Here is a 22,381-nt window from a genome sequence, read left to right on the forward strand (position 1 = left end):
TTAATGAAGAATGGACCTACGTCAAGAGGCACAAGCGAGATAGGATTAAATTTGGACCATTAGGGTCGAAATAACTCGCGATTAAGTCTAGGCGTCTTCCCGCGTTTAGTTTTAATATTTTGGTGCGTGTGGTTCTCAGTGATTAATTCCTGCTCGTCCATTCCACGGATTGGTTTTACGTCCTATCGTACTTCCAATCCTGTGATGGTTGATGGGTTTCAATCCGTGGAACCACTCGCATCCAGAGTATATAATGTACATGTATGTAATAATCCGTTCTGTTCCAGGGAAAATCAAGAATGGCATGGACTAACCAAGACTCGGACTAATGACAGAAGAAACGGAAAGAAACACTCCCATGGATAATGGACACTTTTAATGAAGAATGGACCTACGTCAAGAGGCAGCAGCGAGATAGGATTAGATTTGGACCATTAGGGTCGAAATAACTCGCGATTAAGGCCAGGCGTATTCCCGCGTTTAGTTTTAATATTTTGGTGCGTGTGGTTCTCGGTGATTAATTCTTGCTCGCCCATTCCACGGATTGCTTTTACGTCCAATCGTACTTCCAATCCTGTGATGGTTGATGGGTTTCAATCCGTGGAACCACTCGCATCCAGAGTATATAATGTACATGTATGTAATAATCCGTTCTGTTCCAGGGAAAATCAAGAATGGCATGGACTAACCAAGACCCGGACTAATGACAGAAGAAACGGAAAGAAACACTCCCATGGATAATGGACACTTTTAATGAAGAATGGACCTACGTCAAGAGGCGGCAGCGAGATAGGATTAGATTTGGACCATTAGGCTCGAAATAACTCGCGATTAAGGCCAGGCGTATTCCCGCGTTTAGTTTTAATATTTTGGTGCATGTGGTTCTCGGTGATTAATTCCTGCTCGCCCATTCCACGGATTGCTTTTACGTCCAATCGTACTTCCAATCCTGTGATGGTTGATGGGTTTCAATCCGTGGAACCACTCGCATCCAGTGTATATAATGTACATGTATGTAATAATCCGTTCTCTTCCAGGGAAAATGAAGAATGGCATGGACTAACCAAGACTCGGACTAATGACAGAAGAAACGGAAAGAAACACTCCCATGGATAATGGACACTTTTAATGAAGAATGGACCTACGTCAAGAGGCAGCAGCGAGATAGGATTAGATTTGGACCATTAGGGTCGAAAGAACTCGCGATTAAGTCTAGGCGTCTTCCCGCGTTTAGTTTTAATATTTTGGTGCGTGTGGTCTTCGGTGATTAATTCCTGCTTGCCCATTCCACGGATTGGTTTTAAGTCCTATCGTACTTCCAATCCTGTGATGGTTGATGGGTTTCAATCCGTGGAACCACTCGCATCCAGCGTATATAATGTACATGTATGTAATAATCCGTTCTGTTCCAGGGAAAATCAAGAATGGCATGGACTAACCAAGACTCGGACTAATGACAGAAGAAACGGAAAGAAACACTCCCATGGATAATGGACACTTTTAATGAATAATGGACCTACGTCAAGAGGCGGCAGCGAGATAGCATTAGATTTGGACCATTAGGGTCGAAATAACTCGCGATTAAGGCCAGGCGTATTCCCGCGTTTAGTTTTAATATTTTGGTGCATGTGGTTCTCGGTGATATTTTCCTGCTCGCCCATTCCACGGATTGCTTTTACGTCCAATCGTACTTCCAATCCTGTGATGGTTGATGGGTTTCAATCCGTGGAACCACTCGCATCCAGTGTATATAATGTACATGTATGTAATAATCCGTTCTCTTCCAGGGAAAATGAAGAATGGCATGGACTAACCAAGACTCGGACTAATGACAGAAGAAACGGAAAGAAACACTCCCATGGATAATGGACACTTTTAATGAAGAATGGACCTACGTCAAGAGGCAGCAGCGAGTTAGGATTAGATTTGGACCATTAGGGTCGAAATAACGCGCGATTAAGGCCATGGCGTATTCCTGCGTTCAGTTTTAATATTTCTGTGCGTGTGGTTATCGGTGATTAATTCCTGCTCACCCATTCCACGGATTGCTTTTACGTCCAATCGTACTTCCAATCCTGTGATGGTTGATGGGTTTCAATCCGTGGAACCACTCGCATCCAGTGTATATAATGTACATGTATGTAATAATCCGTTCTCTTACATGGAAAAAGAAGAATGGCATGGACTAACCAGGACCCGGACTAATGACAGAAGAAACGGAAAGAAACACTCCCATGGATAATGGACACTTTTAATGAAGAATGGACCTACGTCAAGAGGCAGCAGCGAGATAGGATTAGATTTGGACCATTAGGGTCGAAAGAACTCGCGATTAAGGCTAGGCGTATTCCCGCGTTTAGTTTTAATATTTTAGTGCGTGTGGTCTTCGGTGATTAATTCCTGCTTGCCCAATCCACGGATTGGTTTTACGTCCTATCGTACTTCCAATCCTGTGATGGTTGATGGGTTTCAATCCGTGGAACCACTCGCATCCAGCGTATATAATGTACATGTATGTAATAATCCGATCTGTTCCAGGGAAAACCAAGAATGGCATGGACTAACCAAGTCTTGGACTAATGACAGAAGAAACGGAAAGAAACACTCCCATGGATAATGGACACTTTTAATGAAGAATGGACCTACGTCAAGAGGCACAAGCAAGATAGGATTAGATTTGGACCATTAGGGTCGAAATAACTCGCGATTAAGGCCAGGCGTCTTCCCGCGTTTAGTTTTAATATTTTGGTGCGTGTGGTTCTCAGTGATTAATTCCTGCTCGTCCATTCCACGGATTGGTTTTACGTCCTATCGTACTTCCAATCCTGTGATGGTTGATGGGTTTCAATCCGTGGAACCACTCGCATCCAGCGTATATAATGTACATGTATGTAATAATCCGTTCTGTTCTAGGGAAAATCATGAATGGCATGGACTAACCAAGACTCGGACTAATGACAGAAGAAACGGAAAGAAACACTCCCATGGATAATGGACACTTTTAATGAAGAATGGACCTACGTCAAGAGGCGGCAGCGAGATAGGATTAGATTTGGACCATTAGGGTCGAAAGAACTCGCGATTAAGGCTAGGCGTATTCCCGCGTTTAGTTTTAATATTTTGGTGCGTGTGGTCTTCGGTGATTAATTCCTGCTTGCCCATTCCACGGATTGGTTTTAAGTCCTATCGTACTTCCAATCCTGTGATGGTTGATGGGTTTCAATCCGTGGAACCACTCGCATCCAGCGTATATAATGTACATGTATGTAATAATCCGTTCTGTTCCAGGGAAAATCAAGAATGGCATGGACTAACCAAGACTCGGACTAATGACAGAAGAAACGGAAAGAAACACTCCCATGGATAATGGACACTTTTAATGAAGAATGGACCTACGTCAAGAGGCGGCAGCGAGATAGCATTAGATTTGGACCATTAGGGTCGAAATAACTCGCGATTAAGGCCAGGCGTATTCCCGCGTTTAGTTTTAATATTTTGGTGCATGTGGTTCTCGGTGATTAATTCCTGCTCGCCCATTCCACGGATTGCTTTTACGTCCAATCGTACTTCCAATCCTGTGATGGTTGATGGGTTTCAATCCTTGGAACCACTCGCATCCAGTGTATATAATGTACATGTATGTAATAATCCGTTCTCTTCCAGGGAAAATGAAGAATGGCATGGACTAACCAAGACTCGGACTAATGACAGAAGAAACGGAAAGAAACACTCCCATGGATAATGGACACTTTTAATGAAGAATGGACCTACGTCAAGAGGCAGCAGCGAGTTAGGATTAGATTTGGACCATTAGGGTCGAAATAACGCGCGATTAAGGCCATGGCGTATTCCTGCGTTCAGTTTTAATATTTCTGTGCGTGTGGTTATCGGTGATTAATTCCTGCTCACCCATTCCACGGATTGCTTTTACGTCCACTCGTACTTCCAATCCTGTGATGGTTGATGGGTTTCAATCCGTGGAACCACTCGCATCCAGTGTATATAATGTACATGTATGTAATAATCCGTTCTCTTCCAGGGAAAATGAAGAATGGCATGGACTAACCAAGACTCGGACTAATGACAGAAGGAACGGAAAGAAACACTCCCATGGATAATGGACACTTTTAATGAATAATGGACCTACGTCAAGAGGCAGCAGCGAGATAGGATTAGATTTGGACCATTAGGGTCGAAATAACTCGCGATTAAGGCTAAGCGTCTTCCCGCGTTTAGTTTTAATATTTTGGTGCGTGTGGTCCTCGGTGATTAATTCCTTTACGCCCATTCCACGGATTGGTTTTACGTCCAATCGTACTTCCAATCCTGTGATGGTTGATGGGTTTCAATCCGTGGAACCACTCGCATCCAGCGTATATAATGTACCTGTATGTAATAATCCGTTCTCTTACATGGAAAAAGAAGAATGGCATGGACTAACCAGGACCCGGACTAATGACAGAAGAAACGGAAAGAAACACTCCCATGGATAATGGACACTTTTAATGAAGAATGGACCTACGTCAAGAGGCAGCAGCGAGATAGGATTAGATTTGGACCATTAGGGTCGAAATAACTCGCGATTAAGGCCAGGCGTATTCCCGCGTTTAGTTTTAATATTTTGGTGCATGTGGTTCTCGGTGATTAATTCCTGCTCGCCCATTCCACGGATTGCTTTTACGTCCAATCGTACTTCTAATCCTGTGATGGTTGATGGGTTTCAATCCGTGGAACCACTCGCATCCAGTGTATATAATGTACATGTATGTAATAATCCGTTCTCTTCCAGGGAAAATGAAGAATGGCATGGACTAACCAAGACTCGGACTAATGACAGAAGGAACGGAAAGAAACACTCCCATGGATAATGGACACTTTTAATGAAGAATGGACCTACGTCAAGAGGCAGCAGCGAGATAGGATTAGATTTGGACCATTAGGGTCGAAAGAACTCGCGATTAAGGCCAGGCGTATTCCCGCGTTTAGTTTTAATATTTTGGTGCGTGTGGTCTTCGGTGATTAATTCCTGCTCGCCCATTCCACGGATTGGTTTTACGTCCTATCGTACTTCCAATCCTGTGATGGTTGATGGGTTTCAATCCGTGGAACCACTCGCATCCAGTGTATATAATGTACATGTATGTAATAATCCGTTCTCTTCCAGGGAAAATGAAGAATGGCATGGACTAACCAAGACTCGGACTAATGACAGAAGAAACGGAAAGAAACACTCCCATGGATAATGGACACTTTTAATGAAGAATGGACCTACGTCAAGAGGCACAAGCGAGATAGGATTAGATTTGGACCATTAGGGTCGAAATAACTCGCGATTAAGTCTAGGCGTCTTCCCGCGTTTAGTTTTAATATTTCTGTGCGTGTGGTTCTCGGTGATTAATTCCTGCTCGCCAATTCTACGGATTGGTTTTACGTCCAATCGTACTTCCAATCCTGTGCTGGTTGATGGGTTTCAATCCGTGGAACCACTCGCATCCAGTGTATATAATGTACATGTATGTAATAATCCGTTCTCTTCCAGGGAAAATGAAGAATGGCATGGACTAACCAAGACTCGGACTAATGACAGAAGAAACGGAAAGAAACACTCCCATGGATAATGGACACTTTTAATGAAGAATGGACCTACGTCAAGAGGCAGCAGCGAGATAGGATTAGATTTGGACCATTAGGGTCGAAAGAACTCGCGATTAAGGCTAGGCGTATTCCCGCTTTTAGTTTTAATATTTTGGTGCGTGTAGTCTTCGGTGATTAATTCCTGCTTGCCCATTCCACGGATTGGTTTTAAGTCCTATCGTACTTCCAATCCTGTGATGGTTGATGGGTTTCAATCCGTGGAACCACTCGCATCCAGCGTATATAATGTACATGTATGTAATAATCCGTTCTCTTCCAGGGAAAATGAAGAATGGCATGGACTAACCAAGACTCGGACTAATGACAGAAGAAACGGAAAGAAACACTCCCATGGATAATGGACACTTTTAATGAAGAATGGACCTACGTCAAGAGGCAGCAGCGAGATAGGATTAGATTTGGACCATTAGGGTCGAAATAACTCGCGATTAAGGCCAGGCGTATTCCCGCGTTTAGTTTTTATATTTTGGTGCGTGTGGTTCTCGGTGATTAATTCCTGCTCGCCCATTCCACGGATTGCTTTTACGTCCTATCGTACTTCCAATCCTGTGATGGTTGATGGGTTTCAATCCGTGGAACCACTCGCATCCAGCGTATATAATGTACATGTATGTAATAATCCGTTCTGTTCCAGGGAAAATCAAGAATGGCATGGACTAACCAAGACTCGGACTAATGACAGAAGAAACGGAAAGAAACACTCCCATGGATAATGGACACTTTTAATGAAGAATGGACCTACGTCAAGAGGCGGCAGCGAGATAGCATTAGATTTGGACCATTAGGGTCGAAATAACTCGCGATTAAGGCCAGGCGTATTCCCGCGTTTAGTTTTAATATTTTGGTGCGTGTGGTCTTCGGTGATTAATTCCTGCTCGCCCATTCCACGGATTGCTTTTACGTCCAATCGTACTTCCAATCCTGTGATGGTTGATGGGTTTCAATCCGTGGAACCACTCGCATCCAGTGTATATAATGTACATGTATGTAATAATCCGTTCTCTTCCAGGGAAAATGAAGAATGGCATGGACTAACCAAGACTCGGACTAATGACAGAAGAAACGGAAAGAAACACTCCCATGGATAATGGACACTTTTAATGAAGAATGGACCTACGTCAAGAGGCAGCAGCGAGATAGGATTAGATTTGGACCATTAGGGTCGAAATAACTCGCGATTAAGGCCAGGCGTATTCCCGCGTTTAGTTTTAATATTTTGGTGCGTGTGGTTCTCGGTGATTAATTCCTGCTCGCCCATTCCACGGATTGCTTTTACGTCCAATCGTGCTTCCAATCCTGTGATGGTTGATGGGTTTCAATCCGTGGAACCACTCGCATCCAGAGTATATAATGTACATGTATGTAATAATCCGTTCTGTTCCAGGGAAAATCAAGAATGGCATGGACTAACCAAGACCCGGACTAATGACAGAAGAAACGGAAAGAAACACTCCCATGGATAATGGACACTTTTAATGAAGAATGGACCTACGTCAAGAGGCAGCAGCGAGATAGGATTAGATTTGGACCATTAGGCTCGAAATAACTCGCGATTAAGGCCAGGCGTATTCCCGCGTTTAGTTTTAATATTTTGGTGCATGTGGTTCTCGGTGATTAATTCCTGCTCGCCCATTCCACGGATTGCTTTTACGTCCAATCGTACTTCCAATCCTGTGATGGTTGATGGGTTTCAATCCGTGGAACCACTCGCATCCAGTGTATATAATGTACATGTATGTAATAATCCGTTCTCTTCCAGGGAAAATGAAGAATGGCATGGACTAACCAAGACTCGGACTAATGACAGAAGAAACGGAAAGAAACACTCCCATGGATAATGGACACTTTTAATGAAGAATGGACCTACGTCAAGAGGCAGCAGCGAGATAGGATTAGATTTGGACCATTAGGGTCGAAATAACTCGCGATTAAGGCCAGACGTATTCCCGCGTTTAGTTTTAATATTTTGGTGCATGTGGTTCTCGGTGATTAATTCCTGCTCGCCCATTCCACGGATTGCTTTTACGTTTAATCGTACTTCCAATCCTGTGATGGTTGATGGGTTTCAATCCGTGGAACCACTCGCATCCAGTGTATATAATGTACATGTATGTAATAATCCGTTCTCTTCCAGGGAAAATGAAGAATGGCATGGACTAACCAAGACTCGGACTAATGACAGAAGGAACGGAAAGAAACACTCCCATGGATAATGGACACTTTTAATGAAGAATGGACCTACGTCAAGAGGCAGCAGCGAGATAGGATTAGATTTGGACCATTAGGGTCGAAATAACTCGCGATTAAGGCTAAGCGTCTTCCCGCGTTTAGTTTTAATATTTTCGTGCGTGTGGTCCTCGGTGATTAATTCCTGCTCGCCCATTCCACGGATTGGTTTTACGTCCAATCGTACTTCCAATCCTGTGATGGTTGATGGGTTTCAATCCGTGGAACCACTCGCATCCAGTGTATATAATGTACCTGTATGTAATAATCCGTTCTCTTACATGGAAAAAGAAGAATGGCATGGACTAACCAGGACCCGGACTAATGACAGAAGAAACGGAAAGAAACACTCCCATGGATAATGGACACTTTTAATGAAGAATGGACCTACGTCAAGAGGCAGCAGCGAGATAGGATTAGATTTGGACCATTAGGGTCGAAAGAACTCGCGATTAAGGCTAGGCGTATTCCCGCGTTTAGTTTTAATATTTTGGTGCGTGTGGTCTTCGGTGATTAATTCCTGCTTGCCCATTCCACGGATTGGTTTTACGTCCTATCGTACTTCCAATCCTGTGATGGTTGATGGGTTTCAATCCGTGGAACCACTCGCATCCAGTGTATATAATGTACATGTATGTAATAATCCGTTCTCTTCCAGGGAAAATGAAGAATGGCATGGACTAACCAAGACTCGGACTAATGACAGAAGAAACGGAAAGAAACACTCCCATGGATAATGGACACTTTTAATGAAGAATGGACCTACGTCAAGAGGCACAAGCGAGATAGGATTAGATTTGGACCATTAGGGTCGAAATAACTCGCGATTAAGTCTAGGCGTCTTCCCGCGTTTAGTTTTAATATTTCTGTGCGTGTGGTTCTCGGTGATTAATTCCTGCTCGCCCATTCTACGGATTGGTTTTACGTCCAATCGTACTTCCAATCCTGTGCTGGTTGATGGGTTTCAATCCGTGGAACCACTCGCATCCAGTGTATATAATGTACATGTATGTAATAATCCGTTCTCTTCCAGGGAAAATGGAGAATGGCATGGACTAACCAAGACTCGGACTAATGACAGAAGAAACGGAAAGAAACACTCCCATGGATAATGGACACTTTTAATGAAGAATGGACCTACGTCAAGAGGCAGCAGCGAGATAGGATTAGATTTGGACCATTAGGGTCGAAAGAACTCGCGATTAAGGCTAGGCGTATTCCCGCGTTTAGTTTTAATATTTTGGTGCGTGTGGTCTTCGGTGATTAATTCCTGCTTGCCCATTCCACGGATTGGTTTTAAGTCCTATCGTACTTCCAATCCTGTGATGGTTGATGGGTTTCAATCCGTGGAACCACTCGCATCCAGCGTATATAATGTACATGTATGTAATAATCCGTTCTGTTCCAGGGAAAATCAAGAATGGCATGGACTAACCAAGACTCGGACTAATGACAGAAGAAACGGAAAGAAACACTCCCATGGATAATGGACACTTTTAATGAAGAATGGACCTACGTCAAGAGGCGGCAGCGAGATAGCATTAGATTTGGACCATTAGGGTCGAAATAACTCGCGATTAAGGCCAGGCGTATTCCCGCGTTTAGTTTTAATATTTTGGTGCATGTGGTTCTCGGTGATTAATTCCTGCTCGCCCATTCCACGGATTGCTTTTACGTCCAATCGTACTTCCAATCCTGTGATGGTAGATGGGTTTCAATCCGTGGAACCACTCGCATCCAGTGTATATAATGTACATGTATGTAATAATCCGTTCTCTTCCAGGGAAAATGAAGAATGGCATGGACTAACCAAGACTCGGACTAATGACAGAAGAAACGGAAAGAAACACTCCCATGGATAATGGACACTTTTAATGAAGAATGGACCTACGTCAAGAGGCAGCAGCGAGTTAGGATTAGATTTGGACCATTAGGGTCGAAATAACGCGCGATTAAGGCCATGGCGTATTCCTGCGTTCAGTTTTAATATTTCTGTGCGTGTGGTTATCGGTGATTAATTCCTGCTCACCCATTCCACGGATTGCTTTTACGTCCAATCGTACTTCCAATCCTGTGCTGGTTGATGGGTTTCAATCCGTGGAACCACTCGCATCCAGTGTATATAATGTACATGTATGTAATAATCCGTTCTCTTCCAGGGAAAATGAAGAATGGCATGGACTAACCAAGACTCGGACTAATGACAGAAGGAACGGAAAGAAACACTCCCATGGATAATGGACACTTTTAATGAAGAATGGACCTACGTCAAGAGGCGGCAGCGAGATAGCATTAGATTTGGACCATTAGGGTCGAAATAACTCGCGATTAAGGCCAGGCGTATTCCCGCGTTTAGTTTTAATATTTTGGTGCGTGTGGTTCTCGGTGATTAATTCCTGCTCGCCCATTCCACGGATTGCTTTTTCGTCCAATCGTACTTCCAATCCTGTGATGGTTGATGGGTTTCAATCCGTGGAACCACTCGCATCCAGTGTATATAATGTACATGTATGTAATAATCCGTTCTCTTCCAGGGAAAATGAAGAATGGCATGGACTAACCAAGACTCGGACTAATGACAGAAGAAACGGAAAGAAACACTCCCATGGATAATGGACACTTTTAATGAAGAATGGACCTACGTCAAGAGGCAGCAGCGAGATAGGATTAGATTTGGACCATTAGGGTCGAAATAACTCGCGATTAAGGCCAGGCGTATTCCCGCGTTTAGTTTTAATATTTTGGTGCGTGTGGTTCTCGGTGATTAATTCCTGCTCGCCCATTCCACGGATTGCTTTTACGTCCAATCGTACTTCCAATCCTGTGATGGTTGATGGGTTTCAATCCGTGGAACCACTCGCATCCAGAGTATATAATGTACATGTATGTAATAATCCGTTCTGTTCCAGGGAAAATCAAGAATGGCATGGACTAACCAAGACCCGGACTAATGACAGAAGAAACGGAAAGAAACACTCCCATGGATAATGGACACTTTTAATGAAGAATGGACCTACGTCAAGAGGCGGCAGCGAGATAGGATTAGATTTGGACCATTAGGCTCGAAATAACTCGCGATTAAGGCTAGGCGTATTCCCGCGTTTAGTTTTAATATTTTGGTGCATGTAGTTCTCGGTGATTAATTCCTGCTCGCCCATTCCACGGATTGCTTTTACGTCCAATCGTACTTCCAATCCTGTGATGGTTGATGGGTTTCAATCCGTGGAACCACTCGCATCCAGTGTATATAATGTACATGTATGTAATAATCCGTTCTCTTCCAGGGAAAATGAAGAATGGCATGGACTAACCAAGACTCGGACTAATGACAGAAGAAACGGAAAGAAACACTCCCATGGATAATGGACACTTTTAATGAAGAATGGACCTACGTCAAGGGGCAGCAGCGAGATAGGATTAGATTTGGACCATTAGGGTCGAAATAACTCGCGATTAAGGCCAGGCGTATTCCCGCGGTTAGTTTTAATATTTTGGTGCGTGTGGTTCTCGGTGATTAATTCCTGCTCGCCCATTCCACGGATTGCTTTTACGTCCAATCGTACTTCCAATCCTGTGATGGTTGATGGGTTTCAATCCGTGGAACCACTCGCATCCAGCGTATATAATGTTCATGTATGTAATAATCCGTTCTCTTCCAGGGAAAATGTAGAATGGCATGGACTAACCAAGACTCGGACTAATGAACGAAGAAACGGAAAGAAACACTCCCATGGATAATGGACACTTTTAATGAAGAATGGACCTATGTCAAGAGGCACAAGCGAGATAGGATTAGATTTGGACCATTAGGGTCGAAATAACTCGCGATTAAGGCTAGGCGTCTTCCCGCGTTTAGTTTTAATATTTTGGTGCGTGTGGTTCTCGGTGATTAATTCCTGCTCGCCCTTTCCATGGATTGGTTTTACGTCCTATCGTACTTCCAATCCTGTGATCGTCGATTGGTTTCAATCCGTGGAACCACTCGCATCCAGTGTATGTAATGTACCTGTATGTAATAATCCGTTCTCTTCCAGGGAAAATGAAGAATGGCATGGACTAACCAAGACTTCGACTCAAGAAGAAGAAATTAAAGGACACGCATTCATCGTGGCACAGTATGTGAGTATTCGATTGCAGTTTTGTAAATTGCGATGACACTTTTAATTGCAAATGTAGATTTCAACGTTTTTTTTTATTTATCTATTGGTAAATATATTAATCATGAAAGCTTATATTCTTAATTACTTCCTTTACGTCTTATTATATCAAAAACATTCTTTGAATTTGTATATCTATGGTTGGGTTATTTACAGATATATAATGCATGGGAATTTCTTTGAAATGGTTTTTTTGTTTTTTTGTCTTTAATTTAAAAATATTAAAATTCTGTTGCATAATACGTCTTAGAGAGTATCTTGGATTTGGTCAATAGATTCTCAAATTCTATAATTAAAAATTGGTACTGAAGGTGACGAACATGGTTTAGGATGGAATAGAATATAATGCGATTCGGGTCAAGTTTTTACCAATGAGTTGATGGAAGGTTTTTGTGTGTGTGGCTCCGTAGGATTGATTTTTCTTCTTCTTTCTTGTTTGCTTTTGGTTCTGCATATTTCCGTTATTCTCATCAGGTGACGTTCGAGGGAGTTTCAATCGTACGAACTACTCACAATCAGTGTGTACATTGAATGTAATAATAGGCTTTCTTCCAGGCAGAATGAAGAATCACATGGACCAACTTAGAAGTTCACAGATGATCTGCTTGGATTGATTTGGATTTTGACCTTAAGAGTCGAAGACTGCTAGTCAGCGAGGCCTCGACCACAGAATCCGTCGAATGAAGAAAGAAGATATAAGGAACTAGCTTCCATCACACTGCAGTAGGTGAGTGAGTGAGTGAGTTTTACATAGGTCTATCGATCCCTTACTAATATTTATTCCTAAATTCATTGTTTAACTTCTTCAGTGTTAGTAATTTATTATCATAAAATGACATTGCAAAAATTTTTTCCACCATTGATTTTATATCCGTCCAGCTTTATTTTGAAAAACATTCGTGGAATATATAATTAACTTTTTATTTATAATTCTGAGTTAAATTTTAGAGATGGAAAGCATAGTAACCTGGGCCAACATATTTTAAATTTAATATTTATGTGCCTGAAAGTTATGAACTTTCGATTCTAAATTTTGATTCTAAATTACGTAGTTTTGGTCCGAAGGTTTTTAAACGCTATAATTTTAATCTAGCACTCAGGGTCTAAAACATGGCGTGAGTTATGTTCTCAAAACTGGAGGGAGCACTGCCCTTTTCTGTAGTTTTTGTACTTAATTGAAATGCAGTCTTTAGAATCATCGGAATAAAGGAGACACGGGATTCCATTTTCACTTTGTCCTATTATGAGCAAACATTAAGAGATATATAAAAATTGAAAAAAGCACATTTTAACGAATGCAAACTCTTAAGTTGTCTAAAATTATGAGAAAACTTGTTAGTCTTAAATATTAACAAATGCATTTGAAGGTAATTGGTATCATGTAGTTTTAATCAGACTTTCAAAGAATTGTTACTCACTTGTATTATATTATGTCTCTTTATTAAAGACTTATGATTTAAACTATTTTTTACCATAAAATGATGCGCCATTAACGAGTGCATCTCCCCCCCTGGAAACATTTTCTGTTGAGCATCAGGGTATCTGTTATCTAACTTATCCTTTTCTTTTATTTTCCTCAAATTTTAACAAATATAGGATGCAAGTTAAAAAATCTTTTAAAGATCGCTCGAACTTATTCTTTAATTCAAGGCTTATGATTAAAAAAGTGAAAACTTTCAACTATACCCGTGATTATAATTTTTACAGACTTTCGTTTTATATTGACATAGATATGGCATATCATTATGCGATGATGAATAGGTTGAAATTAATAAAATGGAAATGCATTGGCGTAAAACACTATAAAATAATGTATACTTTGTTGGTTGATGTATTCATTGTAATATGATATGCTTTTTGTAGAAGAAAACTTTGAGAGATTTTAATAATATCTAATAAATATTTTGCATTGAGGAAAGGTTTCCCAGTATTGCTTTCCAGTAATTCAAGCCATGGCCACTGAAAATATATTCTGCTGTAATAATTTCAGTTCCTCGCAAATCAGACATATTCAATTTAGGAATGTGTTCTTGACAGAATTGTCTTGTTAAGAAAAGCCGAAAATGGCGAAATAGATGTATAATCATTTGAGTCGCACAAGCTGAAATAAGAAAATATGTGACAATGTGACCCTGAAGTGATTGTACGTATGATACCTTTTTAGGCCGGGAGGTACCGACGATTCGCGCAGAGCCTTCCATGGGTGCAGTGAAGAGGAGCCTAAGAAGATTTTGTAGTTAATTTTGTACCTTGTAAATGTAATGTTGCACATGTTTCAAATGTAAAGGGTTCCATGTATTATGGATGTAAATATGACCACTGTCACACTTCCGTAGGATACACATTGTGTGCTTGGATGCGAGTATTTAGGAGTGAGTGTGTATGAAATGAATTGGTAACTAACTAACGGGTAGATTAATGGGTTTTGGTAAACCTAACCAGTTGTACCTTATTGCAGTAGTATAGTAGTATCTGTAATAACTAACCTGTGCGAATGTGAATGGTTTGCGTGGTGCTTGCTGCATATGAGTCACTACCAACACACTGCGAATATACAAACATGTCACCTTTGTACTTTGTGTATATATGTTCTGTAATGATCTGATATGTTCATGCTCGACAAATATCCTCTGTATGTACATTTCCATTGAACGAAATTGTATTGATGTCATGTGAATTGGATTATAAGTTGGCCTGTGAAGGTTTTGACGGGTTTCCCTTCACCTCGGGCGAATGCCAGGCCAAGTGTCAACCCCGTTTAAAAAATCAACTAAGCATTGATAAAAATGTCTAAAAATTATTTTCCTTTCCGTCGAAGAAAAATTTTATAGTATGGATGAATATTAGGTAATTTGTCTTCATAAGAATTCCTAAAGCAAATTTGATAATTAAAGTATTGTGATCTCGTTTATATTTTTTAATTGAAGAAATCTGCTTCCCCCAATAGATGTAAAATAGTTGGAAAAATTATGAAAAATAAATCGGCAAAGGACCATAAAAATAAAGACTTTTGAAATTGTATTTATATTGAGGCTATTAACATCATTGCTAACATTAACATTCACAAATTTAGAAAATACAATATCAAAATAACAATACCCAATTGATAAATAAAATGGCATTAATGGAGTAAATTTTATATATTTGGCTGCCAGAGATTGCCAAAGGTAGCATAAAATTGTGCCGTAAATGAGTCAACGTGCACAGAAATCTTTTCCTATTTTTAAATAATATTATACACAAAGTAGTTTCCAATAATTTAAAAGGCCATGTAAATTATTAACACCGTGATTGATGCTCCGTGTAAGATAAATAACTGAAATACTAGATGGGTAAAACTGTTGAGACAAACTGGGTAGTATATCGAATGTGTCAGAGGAGCTAGGCTGGAAATCATGGAGAGAATGTAAATTACAACTTTATTGTCTTGAATATATAGGAAGGTTGTATCTTTAGAAAGGATGATTCAGGTATACTTTTGGGCCAGCACGCTGTTAATAGGAGAAATCATTTTAGTAAAATTCGGTAGATCAAGTGTAGAACAGATAGATCTAAGATTTAATATTTCCCAAGAACGATAATGGAGCAGAATAACGTTTCCTGAGCGCACCAAGTGGGGGAGACAATTTGTGGAAAAAGTAGTCTGGCGCGTAATCACCTCGTTACATTCCCTAGCGGAGGTACCAGGATACTATGTAATAATATGAAATACACAAATGGAATTTGGGACGCGGTTGCACTCCATTTCCATATTTTAGGGGTATTACAGAGAAAATTACGGATGATATACCAATCTAATGTTAGTGAGTGTGATGAATTAAATAGAAATATTCGACTAATGTGAAGTTTCGTAGAATCGTTCGAAAAAGAGAATCCCATACACAGGACCAATGTACAGGAATAGACGGTGGCGGTTCAATAAATACTAGTTTCGACCGAGTTCCACCTTCATTAATGGTTGAATAAGGCCTTTAAAGTTTTCCGAATCCGTTTTTCTAATGTTTGGATAAGCATCAACATTAAAGCTGGTATTCTACCGCGAGGCACTCTCAGGGACTCACAAGGACACGAACGAACGAGTGGGAGACCATAACCAAAATAAAGAAAAAGATCTTGGGCAAAGAGACTGGGTGAACGGCAATGAACACGATACATAGATTAAGAAAAATCATTACCGGAGTAGGAGGCCACGGTGTTTCACATCGGAAAGGCTATCGGGGTCCGATGGACCATTAAACAAAGGGCTGACGGACGAGGACTGACAGATGATCACAGATCAACAAGACCTCAAAGAATACGTTCTTAAGTATTTCGAAGTTTTAATGAGCAGAAGTCCCTATACGAGGGACAAAGAAAGTGGAGAAAATAATGAACTCTAGAAGCCATGTGTGTTCTACCGAAAGGACAATCCCCGGGGACAGAGGGCCTTCCATTAGCACTTTACACCAAGTGCTGGCGCGAAAACCCGAAGGCGCTATTTATCCCCGCTATCATAAGGGTTTTTGACAGAGGGTATCTCACTTAACTGCAGGAGGAGGGAAAAATTGTCCCGGTACCAAAGAAAAACCCTACAAAGATCAAAGACTATTGACCAATAACACTGCTTAACGCAGACTACAAAATAAATGCCAGGCTAGTGAAAACCAGTCTGCGAAACACACTGGACGAAACGATAGGCCATGAACAGCATATCACAGGGAAAAACAAAAACACCATCACAGCCTCAATGGCGATCAAGGACGCAATTCAGTCGCATTAAAATGGAAAACGTATTAAGTTTTCGTCGATAGACTTTGAAAAAGCGTTCGATCGCGTAAACGTGGGTTACGTCCTACGAACTCTGAAAAAATGTCTTTCCCTAAATAATTCCTAAATATACTAAGAAGCTTCCCGACTGATATATTGTTAGATTACGAGCAGGCTGCAACACGAAACCATTTCCCATTCGGAGCCCTATTAGGCAGGAGTGCCCTTTATGAATGGTACTCTTCGCGACATCGCTAGAGCCACTAAACATCCGGCTGCGCAAAGAAATAACTGGCGTAGATGTGGAATGGGTACGAGTGGTGGCGGTCGCATACGCCCACGGCATTACTTCTTTAATCCCAGGGCGAGTTGGAGAAAATTGCGGAGATCCTGAAACAATATGAAAACGAGAGCGGGCCAAAAATAAACACCAAGAAGACCAAAATGTTGTCAATTAATGGCTCCAATTTTAAAAAAGAAGAAGAACAATTTTAAGAAAGCAATTTCCTCAGCAAATCCGACAATAGTGTAAACTCAGAATCTGGGTCCCATTTCCGCACCCCCTTCCAAATGCCCTCCGCCTTTCCCATAGTAGGGACTGGATAAAGGGGACTGGGATTCCCATCATACTGGATACAAGACTGACATTCAAAAGTCACGCCCTAGCTGCCACCAGGAAGGCAAGGGGAAGACGACCACAACTCTCACCGCGGCGGCGGTCAGCGACCCCCTCCATCAAGACGAAGACGTATGGTAATTGGCGTGGCGGCAAGTCGCCCAATCTTGATGTACGCTTCACCGGCATGGAATGGCAGAATGACTCCGACGGCCTTCCACCACATGGAGGTGACGGAGAGGGGCACTCAACAGTATACTTGGGCTTGGATGGAACTATGCCGCAGAAATTCTCCACGCCTTAACTGAAACTGCGCCCATCGACGATGTCATTAAGACTCTCGCGACGGCCTTTCATGAGGAGCTTGAAGGCAAAAAAGCAAAGCACTTGCGGTCGATCGGCGGCTTAAAACCTGTCTCCTGGGAAAGGTACAAACGCCGAAGAGCAGCAACGGGAAGGGATGACGACCAACCACCGTTGAAAAGGAAAAGGAGTTGATTGGACCCTCCTTCATCGACGAGCTAAGACATTTATTATTTTTAATTCTTCTAGTTATTCTCTGCACAACTGTATCTTAATTACTTTTTGTACAAGGTGACCTCTTGTAATTTTTACGCAGGCCTGCATAGCAACTAATTTTCTAATTAAATAATGAATGATTGGAACCTTGGCAAGTAACTATTTTATTCCTAGCGTCATTAGTTTTTTTTCGTCAACCCTTACTCCTTAAAAAAAAACTTCCTCCTATAGTATAGTTGTTTTTATTTACCCTAAATATGCTTTGCACAACTCTCAGTAAAATTCTGTCAGTAGAGGGTGACCTCTTTTAGTTCTTACATACGCCTTTAGACAAACAATTTTCTAATTAAATATGGAATGAATGCAATATCTTGCATAAAAAAGTGCCTTCTTTCAAATAATCCTTAAACTCTCTTTTAATCAACCTTTACTCCTAAAAATATATCTTCCTATATCGTAATTCTAACTCATTTTTCATAAACGCATGCTCCTTAAAAACCTTCGTATAGCTTATTTCTTTTAAATAACCCTATTTATATGCTGCATCACTGTCTCTTAAATGTTTCCTATACCAGGAGACCTCTTTTAGTTTAACTTATAGCCATATAGCTCTAATTTTCTAATCATATAAAAATTGCACTCTTTGCGTAAGAAACAAATACTTTCTTTTCATCAAGGCTTAAACTCCTTTCGTTAATCCTGAATGCTTAAAAAAAACCTTGTGCAAATGGCATTTGATTGCCCTAAATAAGCTTCCCACAATTGCTTTCAAAGTGCTTTCTATGCAATGAAACCGCTTCTAGCTTTCATACAGGGCCGCACCCAAAAGTGGTAGGACTGATTTTCTCTGGCGCGACCGGAGCGGTGGAGGGGGGTCTGCCTGGCAGGGTAAGGTGGAGGGGGGTCTTAGTAACAGACCAACACCAACCTCAGTCACCTGCGGGCTGTCGTTGAGTGAGGACACCGTTTTTAGTGAAGCAAGTTTTTTGTCCGCGTCGAAAAACAAAATGAATCTGAATTTAGAGCAACGTTATTCCGTGAAGTTTTGTGCGAAACTCGGGAAGACGGCTACTGAGACCCTCGATATGATCAAGCAGGCTTATGGGGACACTGCCTTAATCCGTTCCACAGTACTTTAGTGGCACAAGTTGTTTAAAGAGGGTATGGAGCTTGTTGAAGACGACCATCGCTCCGGACGGCCGTCGACGGCAAGAACGGACACGAATCTGGACAGATTGAGGACACTGCTGAACACAGACCGACGCTTAACCGGTGAAGAAATTGCAGACCAGTTGGGTCTGTCTGCATTCAACGTCCAACGCATTATTTCAAAGGATTTGGCCATGCGCAAGGTGTGCGCCAAGATGGTGTCGAAAATTCTGCCATGGCGCGCTCGTCGTCAGACAGCTCCTGGCCAAATACGGTGTTGTCACGTTGCCGCACCAGCCCTATTCTCCCGATCTGGCACCACCGGACTTCTTCTTCTTCCCCCTGATGAAAAGACAGCTCAAGGGATGACGTTTTGACTCGATAAAGGCCGTTCAAGAGGCTTCGACTAGGGTCATCAACGGCATCCCCAAAGAAAATTTCCAGCGGGCGTACGAGGAATGGGAGCAACGTTATACTAAGTGCGTAGCAGCTCAAGGAGCATACTTTGAAGATTATTAAATCGATGTAAGTATATCGTCAATAAAATTCTTGTAAAAAAATCAGTCCTACCACTTTTGGGTGCGACCCTGTATATGTCTATACAGCACAATTTTTCTAATAGCGCATGGAAATATCATCATACTTTGGCTTAGCAAATCATGCTTTCTTTACATTGATACTAAAGTTATCTTTGTCTACTCTCGAGCGTGAACATGATCCTTCTTAATATAGGTTAATTCTTTTTAGTGTGCAAGTGCTACTCTTTTATCATAAGATAAAGCATGTATTTAAATCTCATGAAATTATGTTACCTTTGTATTCTTTTTTCATTACAGTTAACTTCAGAGCAAATAGAAGACCCTGAATGAGCACTGAAGAGTTTCACTCTAATCGTCAGGCTGTGGAATTATCCTTGTCTTAAGATTAAGTGTGCACTGGGGTTGGAGGTACCGCTCCAATTTTGAGAAGAAATTTATCCCAGCTTAGTTCTTCTACATTCAATTTGAATATAATATGCTTCTTAAATCATGTTCCATATAATGCATGATTTTAATTAAACTTGAAGTTAGTTATGATACTTGATGGGCTCTTTGATATGGTAAAATATTCTTGTATTTTGAGTTGTTAAGAAATAAAATTTCATTGGTTTCAACCTTTTTTACATTCCCCTTTGTTTGAAGTCGTGCAAACCTTTGAAACCTAAAGGTGTACAGTAAATTAAGTTAGCATGTGGCGTTTTAGGTCACAATAAATCATATTTTTAGGCCTAACCTTTGTAATTTGAAAAAATAAAAAGGTAAACAGGTCTTTGGGAAAATTACTTTTTAACTGGGAATTGTGTTATAAAAAAATTTAGGGTAATCTGTGAATTTAGGATTGGACCCAGAGTAATTAACCAAAAACTCTAGTAAAAGATCCGCTAGGAATACGTTTCTATTCGTTACAGATAATATTGGAATGAAGGCAAATTTTATTACAGACCGAATTTTATTTTTTTTTAGAAATTTTATTACAGACTGACAGCTCTCATCCTCTTTTGACCGTGGTTAATATGCAAAAATATAGATACCAAGTGTGATTCCGGCATGAATTAGCACAAAAGACATAAATGTACATGGAAAACCCCCAAAATAAATTAGTTAATTTATGTCACGGTCACAAAGAAGGTGCAGGGTGATTAATTTACAAAATTTTGCGGGGGTGGATGGGTTAGTAATCGGTACTAACATGTATATTCAAGTTAGGTCTAATTCAGATAATAATTAGATAATTCTTAACTGTATATTCAAATGAAGAAAATTAACTTAGGGAATGTTGGGAATATGTCATGCAAAGTTATGAACCAGAACGATAAAAAAAAATGATCATCAGATTTTAAAGAAAATTATGGGATAGCACAGACCGGAGTTCTGTAGGAAAAAAGAGAATACATAATGAAAAGGATATCGAAAGCTGCTAATGAAACTGTATATGAATAGTAAACAGGAAAGGACCAAGAAACCATGGATAATGGGCGATATGATTAGAGAGATGGACGAGAGAAGAAAATGGATAACTCGTTCATAACAATCCTGCATGTGACGCAATCCCGCCAATAACGAGGTGATTTCTCGGTCCCTTGAAATTTCCTATAGTCGCACGTGATAATTATCCCAAATATAACGAGTACGGATAAGACGAAATCCCCACTATAGTGGACTTTTCTTTGGTCCCTTGGGGATATGGAATATAAAAACAAACCAGAACGATACAAAAGGATAATCAGCAGGCTTTCAGGAAACTTATGATAGTCCTCTCTTTTAAATAACGTCTTTTATAAGGAAAATGCCATCGTTTCCCTCACCTAGCCGCCCCTTCCCGCATTTTAAGTTGTCCTCACGCGAAGCCATAACTCTAACCCCCTGTAAGGTGACTACGTGTGGTACTGCTTCCTTGCAGGTGTTTGACGCAAAGGAAAATTAGTTCAGAGCTCCTTTAAGCTACGTGAATTTTTTTATTCATTTAAAAATGCACACACTGGTATTATGCTATTAATTAAATTGACGAAAATAAATGCAAGAGCACACTGAAAAAAGAATAAGTTTATGCAATAAATATGCAACGAAATGTTGATTTGTAATATGTCTAACTCGTCAAGCATCTACATCGCTAATCTAATGAAAACTTTGGCAAAAAAAGAGTGGATTGTTGATTGGTTTTTCGCGGGGTCTGCAGCTGCATAGGCAGCATTTTCAAAGCTGTGAACACTTCCTCACGTTCATCTGGCTGCTGAAAAGTTTCCAGCGTTTCAATCCCCTCCGCTTTAGCCACTTCCCACATCGCCATGTTCCTCATTCTATCATTTACACTGTCTCCCGAGTCTGAGCCGTAAACGAGTGTGCACGAGGGCATGTGGAGCTGTCTTTTTTATATGATTCTTAACCCTAATCCTCTTCTCAAGTTTTTTCAGCCATTAACAGAGCAGAGTTCCAGACATCCATGCTCCCAGACTGATATGATGAAGTGTATTCTGGGGTTGGATATACCACTCCAATTTCGAGGTTGAAAACATTCCAATTTAGCACTTCTGACCTGAATATGGATGCGACATGCTTTCAAAATCATTCAAGAGGCAATAAGTAATTTTAATTACAATGAAATATTTCATTGTGATGTATGATAACTTTTTTTAATGTTTTGTTCAAAATTTTTGTATTTTGCGTTCTTAAGGAATAAAATGTTAGCAACGCCTAATTTTAGCTATTTTTTACAATCTTCTTGTTTGAAATAGTGCAGACCTTTGAAACTTAACGTTGCGGGGTAATGTAAGTTT

Source organism: Hetaerina americana, unplaced genomic scaffold (genome assembly GCF_022747635.1).
Source record: "Hetaerina americana unplaced genomic scaffold, ioHetAmer1.1.p SCAF_14, whole genome shotgun sequence".
Lineage (NCBI taxonomy): Eukaryota > Metazoa > Arthropoda > Insecta > Odonata > Calopterygidae > Hetaerina > Hetaerina americana.